The sequence below is a fragment of the Thalassophryne amazonica genome, chromosome 1, assembly GCF_902500255.1.
Source record: "Thalassophryne amazonica chromosome 1, fThaAma1.1, whole genome shotgun sequence".
Taxonomy (NCBI): Eukaryota; Metazoa; Chordata; class Actinopteri; order Batrachoidiformes; family Batrachoididae; genus Thalassophryne; species Thalassophryne amazonica.
Genome location: NC_047103.1, coordinates 3,787,676 through 3,801,858, shown reverse-complemented (window position 1 = coordinate 3,801,858; position 14,183 = coordinate 3,787,676).

Genomic DNA, 14,183 nt, shown 5'->3' with positions numbered 1-14,183 from the left:
CCTGACAGAGAGCAGGAAGCTCAGCGCCGTCAGTAAGTCTGTTTAAGGTTATTTATTTACTGATCACTTTTTCACGTCTGTTTATTCCTTCTGTAACTCATAAACAGATTTTCCGATCTGTTTTATGTGATGTTTGTTTTGACCATTATTTCAAATTTCATCTATTCGGCAAATGTCTCAGCACTGATTGGTGGATTTTCCACCTATGTCACCTCCCGTCCCTGCTATGATACCATTTAGAAAGTCAACGCACAATGTTGACACTTCCTGCCTCCTGCTGGTTATCCACCTTATTCTGAGCCCCCATGAGGCTTTGCGTGAATTATGGGTGGGATGTCTTATGAACTGGATCTGGCGTTTGTTTACATGTTAACTGTTTGCATGAACGCACTTTCTATGAGGCTTAGAGACATAAACAGCAGCTGTCACGGCTCAAAGGAGACAACATTACAACCCTGCTGTCTACAAATACAGAGAGGCATGAGGGCAACATGAAGAAGTGGCCTAATACGGGAGCATTTTTAGCTCCTTTCTTAAAATCCCACGTCACTGAGCCTGGGTTTGAGTTTCAGCATCAGGTGAAACACAAACAGCAGGTGTTCATGCAGCGCAGGTCAGCGCAGATCTCCAGGTGGGTAACTTTAGTTAATTATAATCTATGAACTAATGTAACAGAATACACGTGAGCCTTCATTAAAATAAACGCGAAGCCATATTTTTACATCCGTCCAGGTCCAGTTGACACTGATGTTCCTCCAGCTGGTCATCTGGACACCTGCTGCTTCCAACCTTAGTGGATGAATTTGTTGCAAAGAAGGTTTGGCTCTGCCCCAGATATCTGAATCTCTTAAAAACAGTCATCACGTTTCAGGTGTGATTACAGACAACAAAAGAGTGCTGTGTGAAGGAAAGTAAGGAAGGATGGAAATAAGACACTTTCAGTTGTTTATTTTTTTATTGTTACAAGGAAAACAGTGTTTTCAATATATTTTCAACATATGTTCCAAATCTTTAAAAAAATCTGTGTTCTGTACATGTCACATTTTCCACCATAACTGTCAGAAATAAACATGATTATTCCAGACGGGTAAACAGCCCCTAAATACTGAACTGTGTTATTTGCCTAATCGTGTCTGTATGACTCACTTCTTGAATCCAGGTTTTTTGTTTTTTGAAAAGTGTCTTTGTGCAGTCAGTTACACAGGTTGTGTTTGCAAGATGCTCTTTAAAAGCTTTTGGCAATGTTGCTTTGATTTTTTTTTTGATAAGGCAATTGCACAGTGAGATCCTTCATGTGTTAATGTCTACCCACAGTCCCACTGTGCTGCTGACCTGACCTGATATTTTAATCAGTGTTCCAAGTTAGCCATGACAAAGTTCTGTCTTAGTTTCATCAAAGTCATTATAATTTGGCCTTGCATATGGACGGGAGTCTGCATCACTCAGCTCCAGGGTGTGGGGGCCCTGGTGGATGCATTTCACACATGGTGGTGGGCCTTTTTCAACACGTGTGATCTTTTCCATCTGTGGGCCCAACATGACGACTTCGTTACTGCAAACAACCTCCTCACCCTGATCCATCTCATCTGGTACATCTGAGGGCAGCAATAAAGGACATGATGATCAAGAAGTGATGCATTAGGGTTTTCATGACAACACTTTATTTACACCATTAACCTTCCATCAACCCACAACTTCCCACTGGTACCAGCATCACCTCTGTGCTCCAGAAACCATGAGAAAACCTGCTACATAATAACAGCTACAATATTAAATTCAGATTAAAATACTGCATTGTTGAACATTTTATGTTTGTACTGAAGTTAAGCATTTTTAGGTTCATACTGCCCAGCAGTCCAAACACATTTTAAATTTTAACCCTTCAGAAAAGGAGAGTATATGTTGTTGCTAATGATTAATTTTTACAGTGATTTGTCCTCCAGACACATGAAATCATACCTGTTGTTCTGGTGACTCTGCTGTCAGTCCTCGTTAGTTTCTCCGGTGGTCTGTCACATTCCAGCCACAAACTAAGGGGTTTCTCTGTGGGCTTTTTGTCAACAAAGTGAAAAGCACACGTATAACATTTTATGTGGTCTTTACAAGCTGAGGTTTTTCAGCCACATCCTTCTGGGCTCCTCATCTCTCGGTCAGCGGTGGGAACTCTCAGTCCGGCTGCATGTTAAAAACATTGCTGTTGTAGCAGATTTACCTTTGTCTGGTTGTTACTCCAACTGTGAACATTGCAACATGTTCCCAAGTTGCGCAAGGACATTTTTAAAATGCTATGGGAGCTGAAGCTCATCTAGAAAAAAAAACAATAAACCTTCAGATAAACCAGTCCGGGAAATGAAAACTGCTACTAAACAATGGCTCACTGCTGCTTCCGGTGTCTAACAGGAAGTCGCACCCATAATCACTTCTACAGCAGCGCCCTCAGGAATAAGGTGGATAGGACCACAATTTATGTTTGACGCCAGCGTGTCCAGCCTGCTGTCTGGCACCACCTTCTGGCAGCCTGGTGACATTACACCTGAAACATCAGGTGCTTCCCTCTACTGGTTGTTGGTTCTTTGACTTGATCTGGACATAAAACTTCAAATTAAAGCTGGAGGTCTCTGGTTTTGTGGTCGAGAAGTGAAACACAGAATGTGCCCAAATACTTTTGGACCCGAGTGTCTGTCTGTGTTTCAGGCACCGAGCTGAGCAGCACTGACCGGTCAGTAGTATCAGCGTTAAAGCTCACGCCATTCGACTTCCTCCAGCCACCGTAAGAACACAAAGTCCACCTGAGAAACCTGTGCTCCTGACGCTTCACCGTTCTGCTTCGAGTTTTGATTCTTCTGCACGTCCACTTTGATTTGTTGTGATTTTGTGTGTGTTTTAAATTGCTGTCAAATTCTTGATTTTACTGTAATTATTGTTCCAGTTGGAGGACTTTGACTTTGCTCCTTTGGTTCTGAGGAACTTCTGGAGTAATCTGGACTCAGTCCTGCACATCGAGAGGAGCTGTCTGGTGTCACGTTTCTGCCCAGGTAAAACAGCACCACCTGCTGGACCCACTGCAAAAACACTAAATTTTTCATGCTGCTGTGATATTTTAACAAATACCAGCATCTCATTTGAGAAAATTTGATTTTAAAGTATTATGGAAGCATGAGGTCAAAGGTCAGAGGTGTTTGGTGATACTAAAGTATTTGCAGAAGAATGACGGTCCAGGTCTTTGGGGTCCTGGTGCTTCCTCTCTTCCTGTCTGGTTGTCAGACTTGGACTCAGTGTCCTGATGTGAGGACTTTGGTCCCAGGTCTCTGTGGAGGAACTTTTTTTCCTGCTGGAATGACTTTGTGTCCAGTTATAATAATAATTAATAATAATAATTAATTAATTTATATAGCGCCAAATCACGAGTAATCGCCTCAAGGCGCTTCACAAACATCATTTAAAAGCAGAATAAAATGAAATAAGATTAAAACACAATAAAAAAAATTAACCATAAAAGGTAAAAGAAGTAAATAATAAAGGAATAAAAAAAGACACATAATCATATAAAATACTAATGATAAAACAGGTGAGAACAAATGTGTCTTAGCTTTTAAAAGTCTCCACAGAGTCAGACTGTCGTATCAGCGCAGGCAGATCATTCCACAGAGGCTGGGACGCGGTGATAGAAAGCTCTGAAACACGCTGACTTTTTCTTCACCCTTGGGACACACAATAGTCCTGCACCCTGTGAACGCAGAGCCCTAGCCGGCACATAGGACTCAACCAGGCCGGCCAGATAGGGGGGCGCCAGTCCGTGAACAGTTTTATAGGCCAATAGTAATACTTTAAAATCCGATCTCAAAGAGACTGGAAGCCAGTGAAGTGATGCCAGAACAGGTGTAATGTGGTCAAACCTTCTGCTCCATGTCAGAAGTCTGGCAGCCAGCATTTTGAACCAGTTGAAGACCCCTGATGCGGAATGTGATAACCAGAAAACAAAGCATTACAATAGTCCATTCTAGAGGAGACATGCATGAATCAGAGTCTCAGCATCAGCCGTAGACAAGATGGGACAAATCATTGCTATATTTCTTAGATGAAAGAAAACAGTCCTCGTAATGTCCCTAATGTGGAGGTCAAAGGACAACGTAGGATCAAAAATTACCCAAGGTTCCTCACTTTGTCAGTATGATGTATAACACATGAACTAGGCTAAGCGCTAGCTGATCAAATTGATGCCGATGTCTGCTGGACCAAGAACCATCATTTCAGTCTTATCAGAGTTCAAAAGTACAAAGTTGCTAGACATCCAACTTCTCACTGCTACGAAAACAGTCCTGTAAAGATTTTATGTGGACAGGATTTCCAGCAGCTATCGGCATATACAACTGAGTGTCATCAGCATAGCAATGAAAAGCAACCCCAAAATGCCGCAAAATGTTCCCGAGGGGTGCCATATACAGGGAAAAAAGCAGGGGAGCCAAAACGGATCCCTGTGGAACCCGAACTTCATGCCTCTAAAATCAGAGGTTAGTGTCGCAACAAAACACAGTGGGAACGACCAGACAGATAAGACGTCAACCACGCAAGAGCAGTTCCAGTAATCCCCGAAAACAGTTTTCTTGCCTATTAAGTAGAATATGATGATCAACGGTGTCAAACGCAGCACTGAGATCCAGCAACACCAGTACGGTAGTAGTATCCGAGTCACATTGCTCGCAGAAAGATCATTAACTACTTTAATAAATGCTGTTTCTGTGGAGTATGTTTTCTAAAGCAGACTGCAGTGGCTCAAAAGGTCATTCTCAGTAAGATAGTCCACGAGCTGCCTTGAAACCACCTTTTCCAGAATTTTAGAGCAGAATGATAGATTTGATATCAGCCTATAATTTTTCAATACACCAGGATCAAGATTAGATTCTTGAGTAGTGGTTTAACCACTGCAGATTTAAAACAATTTGGAACAGATCCAGGGTTTAGTGAAGGTTAACAATTTCCAGCACAGTTGGCCCAAGAGTGGGCCACAGGTCCTAAACAGTTTTGTTGGTATAGGATCAAATAAACAGGTTGTGCTTTTAGTAGACATCACGAGTATCGTCAGCACACCTAGTGAGATACTATTAAATTCCATGAATCTAGGTAGCACCTCAGTAGTAGTCCCCCACTCAGTAGCTGGATACAATGACTGGACCAAAGTATGCTGAGATGTGCTTAACCTAATATCTTCCTATTTTCTTTTCAAAATAGGTCCAGAAGTCCTGTGCTTGAAAAGGGAGAATGACCAACAGGTGGCTGTCCATGAATAAGAAATGCCACTGTATCAAACAAAAACTTTGAGTTATGCTTGTTTTTGTCGATCAGTTCAGAGTAATACGCCTGCTTCGTAGCCAATAAAGCATGCTTATAATCTAAAATAGCTTCACGCCACGCAAGGTGAAAACACCTCTAGTTTGGAACTACGCCATTTCCGTTCCAACCCTGTTGAAACCAAGGTGTCCTGTGCCTTGGGAAGGCATGGCCTTAATAGAAGAGGTGCAATCTTATCAAGTGTGGTTTTTAGCGCTAAATTCATCAAGCTTGAAGTTAAGATTTCTGGGTAGTCTTGCTTCGAGTTCGGTCCAAAGTTGAAGATTTAATACGTCGCTGCAAATGATTGGCAAGGTTGTTGCTCCACTAACGTGGCAGCGTAATTTTAAACCTAATAAGCGAGTGGTCAGAGGACCGCTGATGCAGAGGCAGTATGTCGATATTTGTGACAGCAAGGCCACGTGCAAGAACCAAATCCAGAGTATTACCACTGATGTGGTTGAATCATGAATGAACTGCTGAAATCCTAGTGCATCCATGATTTCCATAAATGATTTACCAAGGGGATCAGAGGGCTTATTGATATGAATGTTAAAGTCACCAATAATCAAAATGTTGTCTGCACTGGTTGAAAGACTATAGACTGAGCGCGCCAAATCATCTAAAAATCCGAGTATGGGCCAGGAGGCCGATAGACGGTGACAATATAACATAGCTGATTTCCAGTTTATGACCTTGACAGTACTTAGCATCATGGGCATAACGGAGAATCAGATGCTCAAATGAATTATATTTATGACCCCCCACAGTTAATAAACAGTGGGGGGTCATAAATAATTTAAAATATATTTAAAAATATTTATAAAAATAAATAAAAGTTAACAGTTCCTTGTGAGACTCAGATGAGGAGGATCACTGACACTGTGAGGGAACATCAGACACCACATTTAGTCCACGTGGGGAGTTTCTCTCGCCATGATCCAGGACACAGGTGTCTCAGGACTGATGACCCCAGGAGACTTGAGAAGGTCAGGCACACGCCCCACGTTTCACTTGGACAAGGACACGCCCCCACATTTCTTTGCAGCAGACAGATGGTTACTTGCAGAGGTGGGGATGGACTAGTTGTGTGCCTGAGTGGTTGTCATCCAGGACCTAGGAGGTTCCTTAGTGGGGTGGAAGTGGGGGCACATGGTACCAGCACATGTTCCCAGACCTGACCTGACACATCCTGCCAAAAAAAGAAATGCTGTCAGGTTGTGTTATCCTGGTGCTGACCCGCAGTAGGAGCTAGAGTGCACGCTGGCTCACCTTTGACAGGTTTGTTTCTGTTTTATGTGTGTGTTGTTCAGCATGAAGAAAGGTCAGATCATCAGCATCAGCCGCCGGCTGCCCAAAGACTCCCCCTTCAGGACATACAGAGCCTTGCAGAAACCACTGGAACTGCCTGGTACTTGAACGCCTCACACACAGCTAATCAGCTTTCAGCGTGGTGTTCAGCAGCTCCTTCCATTTAAAGTGACAATAAATGAAAAATGGATCACAGTCATCGTCCAGGGTTCTGAAGTCCCCACCCTGTGACCTCTCATGGTGTTTGTTTTGTTTTTTTTCAGTATGGCTACAGACTCCCTGAGCTGCAGGAGGAGGATGAGGTGTACTGCAGCGTTTACTTCAAACTGCTGGGAGACCGACTCTTCACGTTTCCTCTCAGACACAACATGCTTAAAACAGCACCATGCTGGAGGTCAGAGCGTTGCCATGACAACACAAATCCACCCGATAATGTTCTTCACAAGGTTGTCTTTTTGCCACGAGTAGTTAAGAAAAAAAAAAGTTCAGCTGGTTTTCTCCTTCACTTAGTGAGACGTGCTTAGTGAACAGAGCAGTCTGGTTCCAGCCCCAGAAGTCATCTGTTAACCACGTTCTGGTTTTGTGAGTACTCTGTGAACGTTGGCGTGAAGTTCAAAATCTTGTCTCTGCAGCCTGCAGTTGAGGCCATAAGTTTACATACACCCCACTGAAAACTTTGCAATTCCACAGATTTCAGCATGTCAGTGTGAATATCTATATTTCCACATAAAGCTATTAAAAATAATAATTCAGCAGATAATATTTCAGGTTTTTATGTCTCAGCTCAATCAGCTGTTCATTTCCACACAACAAGAACCAGAACCTTCTTGTGTTTTGAGCAGGAAAATAAAGCTGAGGCTTCTTGAGCACAAGTTTGGATCTCAGCAAGTTCAGTTCCTCCTCAAGGAACCATCTCAGCAAGATTCACGGTACTACAAGCCACTGTAGAATCTGTCATAGAAAATATAAGAAGTCTGCCAGCACACAGACCTGAAACAAAAAGTCCAAAGCAACCCTGAGGACATCGGGGTCTGTGTCTGACCTGGACTTCACAGATGATGATGCTTTGGCCTTTGTGATCCTAACGGATGTTCAGGAAGGTAAAAGTGTCAAACCTGAAGAGATGTTCATGTCTCTCAGGAGAGACATTCATTCCAATTTTCAATTTATTTTCATTTATATCGCGCCAAGTCACAACAAAGTTGCCTCAAGGTGCTTCACACAAGTAAGGTCTAACCTTAGCAACCCATGCATGTCTTTGTGTCCTTCGCTTTTGAGATCCAGAGACGCTTAAGGGGTCATGAGGTCAAAGGTCAGAGGTGTTTGGAAATGCTGATGCGTTTTCAGGAGAGTGAAGGTCCAAGTCTCGAGGTGCTTCCTGTCTCACTACATGTTTGTCAGAGTTGAACTCTTAACTCAAACCAGTCACCTAAGATGATGACAGGATCTTTGGGTCATTACTGTGATCATGTGACCTGGTATCCTGAGTGTGATTCACCACGCAGGTCGTGACTGGTCAACGTCCAGACCCGGGGTGGTTCAGCAGTTCACAGCACCACCATGTGTGTCTGGACCTGACCTGGCCCTTCAGGAGAACTTTGTAAAAGCTTTAATCAAAGCAGATGCATGTCATCAGATCATTCTTTGAGCCGGCAGGACAAATGTTCTGTGATGATGTAAGTGAGTCTCCAACCTGCAGACCAGCTCTTTAACCAGGTCCTGTGCAGATATCCTCTGAGCTGCATCCGCCTGCAGACAGTGCAGCGCTGTGCCCACGTCGACCTGCAGGGAGTGCTGTGCTCCTTTGTGTCGGACATCAGATGCAGAGTGCAGCACGTGTGCGGGTTTCCGTCCAGTGTGACCAGTCAAAACCGCCTACAGCACAGCTGCTTCACTGCAGGTAGTTCCTTAATATTTCTTCTGTTCTTCTTGTTGTTTAATGCTGACAAATTATACAGTATTTGTTGTCTTTCTGATGCCTGATTCTGTTTTTTCTCTCTATTTAATTTGCAGCTCCATCCAGAGATGGGTGTGGTCTTTGTGCTGGAGACCCTCCTGTCCTGTGCACCAACAGCATTTCCTGTATATTCGTTCTGTGAATTGTTCTGTAATTTGTGTCTGTATCATGACCCAAGCAGAGGGTCACCCCTTTGATTCTGGTCTGCTTGAGGTTTCTTCCTCAGAGGGAGTTTTGTCTTACCACGGTTGCTCTGGGGGTTAGTAAGGTTAGACCTTACCTGTGTGAAGCGCCTTGAGGCAACTCTGTTGTGATTTGGCCCTATATAAATAAAAATAAATTGAAATTGAAATTGTAAATAAGGTCAGCAATCAAATCAATTTTATTGATATAGCGCCAAATCACAACAAACAGTTGCCCCAAGGTGCTTTATATTGTAAGGCAAGGCCATACAGTAATTACGTAAAAACCCCAACGGTCAAAACGACCCCCTGTGAGCAAGCACTTGGCGACAGTGGGAAGGAAAAACTCCCTTTTAACAGGAAGAAACCTCCAGCAGAACCAGGCTCAGGGAGGGGCAGTCTTCTGCTGGGACTGGTTGGGGCTGATGGAGAGAACCAGGAAAAAGACATGCTGTGGAGGGGAGCAGAGATCAATCACTAATGATTAAATGCAGAGTGGTGCATACAGAGCAAAAAGAGAAAGAAACACTCAGTGCATCATGGGAACCCCCCAGCAGTCTAAGTCTATAGCAGCATAACTAAGGGATGGTTCAGGGTCAGAGAGGATCAGCTCCAAAACATCCAAAACCTAAAGTTATTCTAAATGATATAAACCAGAAGCTGAAAAAAAAAAAAAAAAAAAAAAAAGCATTTTTGCTTCACAAAATGACCTGAGTGATAAAATGTTTATCAGGGAGGGGAAAAAAAAACAAAAAAAAAACAAAGTGATAAAGGAGGACAACACTCACACTGTGACCTCTGACCTCCTTTTTATCAATATCAGATGATCTTTATATTTTCATCAAGTGATGATTTTAAAGGAAAAAAGCTTCAGATCACCCACAAAAACTATTCCTTAAACACACACACAAATTTTATAATCTACAAACCCTTTTTTGAGTTTTACCATGCACAATGGTCAAACCCGTGACCTCTTCCTCCTCCTGCTCCTCCTCTGTTTTTTTGTGTATGAGGTTGAGCTGAAACTGGAGGGGCACTCAGAGAGCACGTATCTCCACCACAGACCAAGCTCTCAGGTTCTCCTTCTCCTTCAGATGGTTGGTTTCAGGCCACCTGATGTTCCAGAGCCAAATTACCATCATGCATGTGGTTACAACTGTAGGATTTTTTTTATAGAGTTGTACAGTTGATGAGGCTCGAGCAGCCGTTCCCAGACTTTGAGCTGTTTGCTGTAGACCGTTTATTTCCATCCAGCCCCCGTCAGGAATGAAGAGTTCCTACAAAGCCGTGATAGAAAAAATGAACAATGTGTAGCTCACTTTTCAAAGAAAAAAAGGAGAAAAAATATGGTGATAAATACAAAACTGAGGTGGGATCAGTATCACGGGGGAGGTGATGGTCTAGTGGTTAAGGCGCTGGGCTTGAGACCAGAAGATCCTCGGTTCAAATCCAGCCTGACTGGAAAATCACTAAAGGCCATTGGGCAAGGTCTTTAATCCCCCATTGCTCCTGGTGTGTAGTGAGCATCTTGTATGGCAGCACCCTGACATCAGGGTGAATGTGAGGCATTATTGTAAAGCGCTTTGAGCATCTGATGCAGATGGAAAAGCTCTATATAAATGCAGTAAATTTATCATGTTTTACTTTGTTTTACTTCTTACTGTGTTAAAGAAATTCAGCTCATTTTAAACTTTATTCACAGCTGTAAGTTGTGCTTGTCAGGAAAAATTCCATCCTTCCGGCAAACTTTTGTATCTTAAAAATCAAGAAACATAAAAGTCTCAAAAAGTTTTTACACATTAATAATGGGAGGCCAAAGCTCTACATGGCAAAAATAATAATAAAAAACACAAATTTCTGACATTTATAAATGCTATTTTACTGAATTTTGGGGTTTCAACTATGAAATGAACTAGAAGCCCTGAAATGCTCTCATCAGCCACTAGATGGCGACAGACGCTGCTCAAATGTGCAGCAAGGTCTTGACTGTTTATTCATTTGAGAAGATAACTTTTGGCCAAAATAACATAATCTGCTTACAGTTTTGTCCCTGAACGTATGTAGCAAAATTAATTATTTTATTTTAATGACTCCTTTCGACCCCCCCGCAGTACCTTCATGGCTGTAGTTTGGGAATCACTGGTGGAAGGTAATAAGGATGTGCGTTACTCAGCCTTGGCTCAGCAGTCCTGAAGTCTACTGAAGTTAATTTATTGAAATATGAAAAGAAACATGAGCCTCGACCCAAATGCCTCCTGTGCACCAGAGCTGACTGGGCTCTGCTCCAGATGTTTTCAGATGTTCTGCTGACAAACAGAGAGATGAAGGAACACTGTGGAGAACGTGGACACTGTGCTGGTTGTGGAGGAGCTGGAATGTGGATAACATTTGCAAAGGTTTTCTTCTTCATCTTCTGCAGAGGCCATAAGTCGTGTGTTCTAACACTCCAACCATGCGGCAAGAATTAAAGATATTCTTCAACCTGAAAGCTCGTTTTGCATTTTATCCACTGGAAAGCGTGAACGTATTCACACGCTGAAGTGTGTTTTATCATCTTTGAAATAATCTGTCAGCCAGGATCGATGACGAGGCCACAGGCAAAGTGAAATATTTAACATTTCCATTTCCAGAGTGTGCGCAGCAGGAGGAGGGCATCTGTCACCCCGACACCATCTCAACCTGGTCTCACCTGCAGGAAATCTTCTTCCAGCATTTTGCTCCAATCACCAAAAAAAAGTATAAACATCACTAATACTTATGTTACATGTTCCTTTAAAGTCAGCAGGTTTTAGTTCACACTACAAAACCAGCAGGATTTCTCTAAACCACAGGAACAGATTTCAGTCAGAGGAGAAAAGTCAAAGTCCTAGATATTTTATCTTGGCTTTGATCGAGGTCTAGGAACAGATTCTGTCTCTCAGTCAGCTTCGATCTTGATTCATTTGATCCTGATCCTATCTATCTTTTCTTCAGATTCATATGATCTTGATCAACAGGTAGATCCTGCTGTTGATCTTTGATCTGGACTCTTATAATCTTGTTTCTGCCTTTGATCTTGAGCCTGACTCTTAATCCTGATCAAGGACCAAGCCTGCCTTTGATCTTTGAGCCTGACTCTTAATCATGATCAAGGACCCAATCCGGCCTTTTATCTTTGCTTTATGATAATGATTTGTTTGATCTGTAGCTTACCTTTGATCTTTAATCCGGATTCCTTTTATGATGGCTTGTCTTTGATGTTTGATTGTGAGCACTTTGATTCTGGCCAAGGGCCCAGTGCATCATTTGAGCTTTAATGTGGACTCGTGTGACCCTGATCCTGTCTTTGATCTTTGAGTATGAGTCCTTTGACTGTGATTAATGGGCAGATCCTGCCTTTAATCTTTCCTCCTGATTTGGTGAAGAGGTAGTTCTTGGATAAGGAAGAGTTAAATAAAAAGTGCATGTTCTTGCATGTTTGGATCTTATCTTGACTCTTTGATTGAGTTCAGCTCTGCTCATTGATCCCGATCACAGGATTAAAGAAACACAGACAGATAAATAGGCCAGCTTCAAAGATCAGCAGTTTGGATCAAAGATGATCAGGATAAAACTCAGCAATCAGGATCAACGCAAATGATCAAAGATAAGCACTGAAAGAAAAGTTATCAGCAAATCACAGGTTAGCATTTGAGGTCAGAGATCAGGATCAAAGGTCAGTAATGAGGATCAGAGAATGTTAGAGAAGGGATCAAAAGAATAACCCTTGAATCAAGAAAAGTAGATAAAAAGACCCCGTCAAAATGAGCGGAGACCTGTTGGACTTTGGTGGATGTGTGCGCTCTCTGAGTGTCCTTCTAGTACTCGAAGAGTTTTTCTAAATATTTTATTTATTTATTTATTTATTTTTTCAATGTTTTAAAAAGTTCCCACAGCTGTGTCCTGTCCTGTTTTATTGTCTCCTGATGTCTGATGGTCCTCCTCAGGCAGCTTCCTCCTCCGGTCGGCTTGTCCTCAGCCAGCCCTCCGTTCCGGCTCCAAAGACTCGGTTCTGGTCCCAGCCTCTGTGTCCTCTCACTCAGCAGAGTGGAGCGCCGCGGCCTCTGAGTAAGGGCCGCGGACTCGCGAGGAGTTTGACACAAAATCCACGATGCAGAGCAGAGGGAGACTGGCCTTCAGCGTCCTCCTCGTCCTCCTCACACGTCTACAGGTCTCCTCTTTCCTTTGGTAACCCCTTAGGGCCTTCTGGTAGCTCCTCCTCTGCTTCCTTCTTCGGGTTTCAGTCAGCTGCTTCCCTCTCGTCCTCCTCTGTCTCCTTCTCTCTTCCTCCCCTGAGTCAGCCTCCTGTAAATCCACCTCCTAAACTAGTTCCCATCTTCAAGAATAACCGTCCCTCTCACCATGCCAGTGTTGCCCTCCTCCGGGTCCAGAAGCAGAAGGAGCAGCTGGTGGGAGGAGGCGCGGAGCCGGGGAGAGTCACGCTCCCTGCTGTGGGAAAACACAAGTCTGCTCCGGCCTTCCTGACCTCCTCCTCCTCCGCTTTGCCTCAGGGACCTCAGATCTGCTCCCCGCCCATCATTCCTTACTTCAGCAGTCAACCCAAAGCTCATGTCCGAGTTACTCCTCAGCCATCGACCCTGAAGCCCCACCCCAGCTTCAGCCCTGAACCCGACACCAACCCCAAACCAAAGCCAGGCATCAAACCTAAATCCAAGGCTGACCTCAAGAGGAAACCAAACCTGAACCCTCATTTGGGCCAGAAGACTGTTAACTTTAGTGATGAAGTGCAGGACAAAGCTCCAGAACAAGCTGAATCTCGTAGACCTCCAGCATCTTCAAAGACCTCCAACAAAGGTTCATCCACCAACAACAAGCAGGTGAGTCAGTGTGGAACAAAATCCTGCAGAACAGGTCCTTTTTTTGGATTAAATGACCTAATGAGATGTTTCTCCAAAACTCACATGTTCCTCAGCTCCACACTCTGTGTTACCCCTCAGTCTGGTGTTAGAGTTTGGTCTGGTCTGTTTGTCCTCACTAAAAACCGCTGCTTTTTTGTGTGTGTGATTTCAGAAAACGATGTTGAAGCCCAGAAAATCCAGATCAGTGTTACAGAGTCTGGATGTGGAGAGAATGGTCAGAAACAACCAGGTGTGTGGACCTTCTGTCTGTCCTTCACTTTCTTCCTTCCCCTCTGCACATAGACGAGCTGATCCGGATCGGTCGCATCGGTCCATGTAGCCCTTCAGGCTCCGACAGCCGCTGTTTTTGCACGTGCACATTTGAGCGTGTGTAGAAGCCGTGTCATATCTGTGGACCACCGATGGAGCTGCGCTGCATCCAAATGGTCCCAGGCCTTAGGGATTGGAACTGAGAACCCATTCCAAATTTTTCAGCACATCGAGATTCATCATTTTGTCTCATCAATA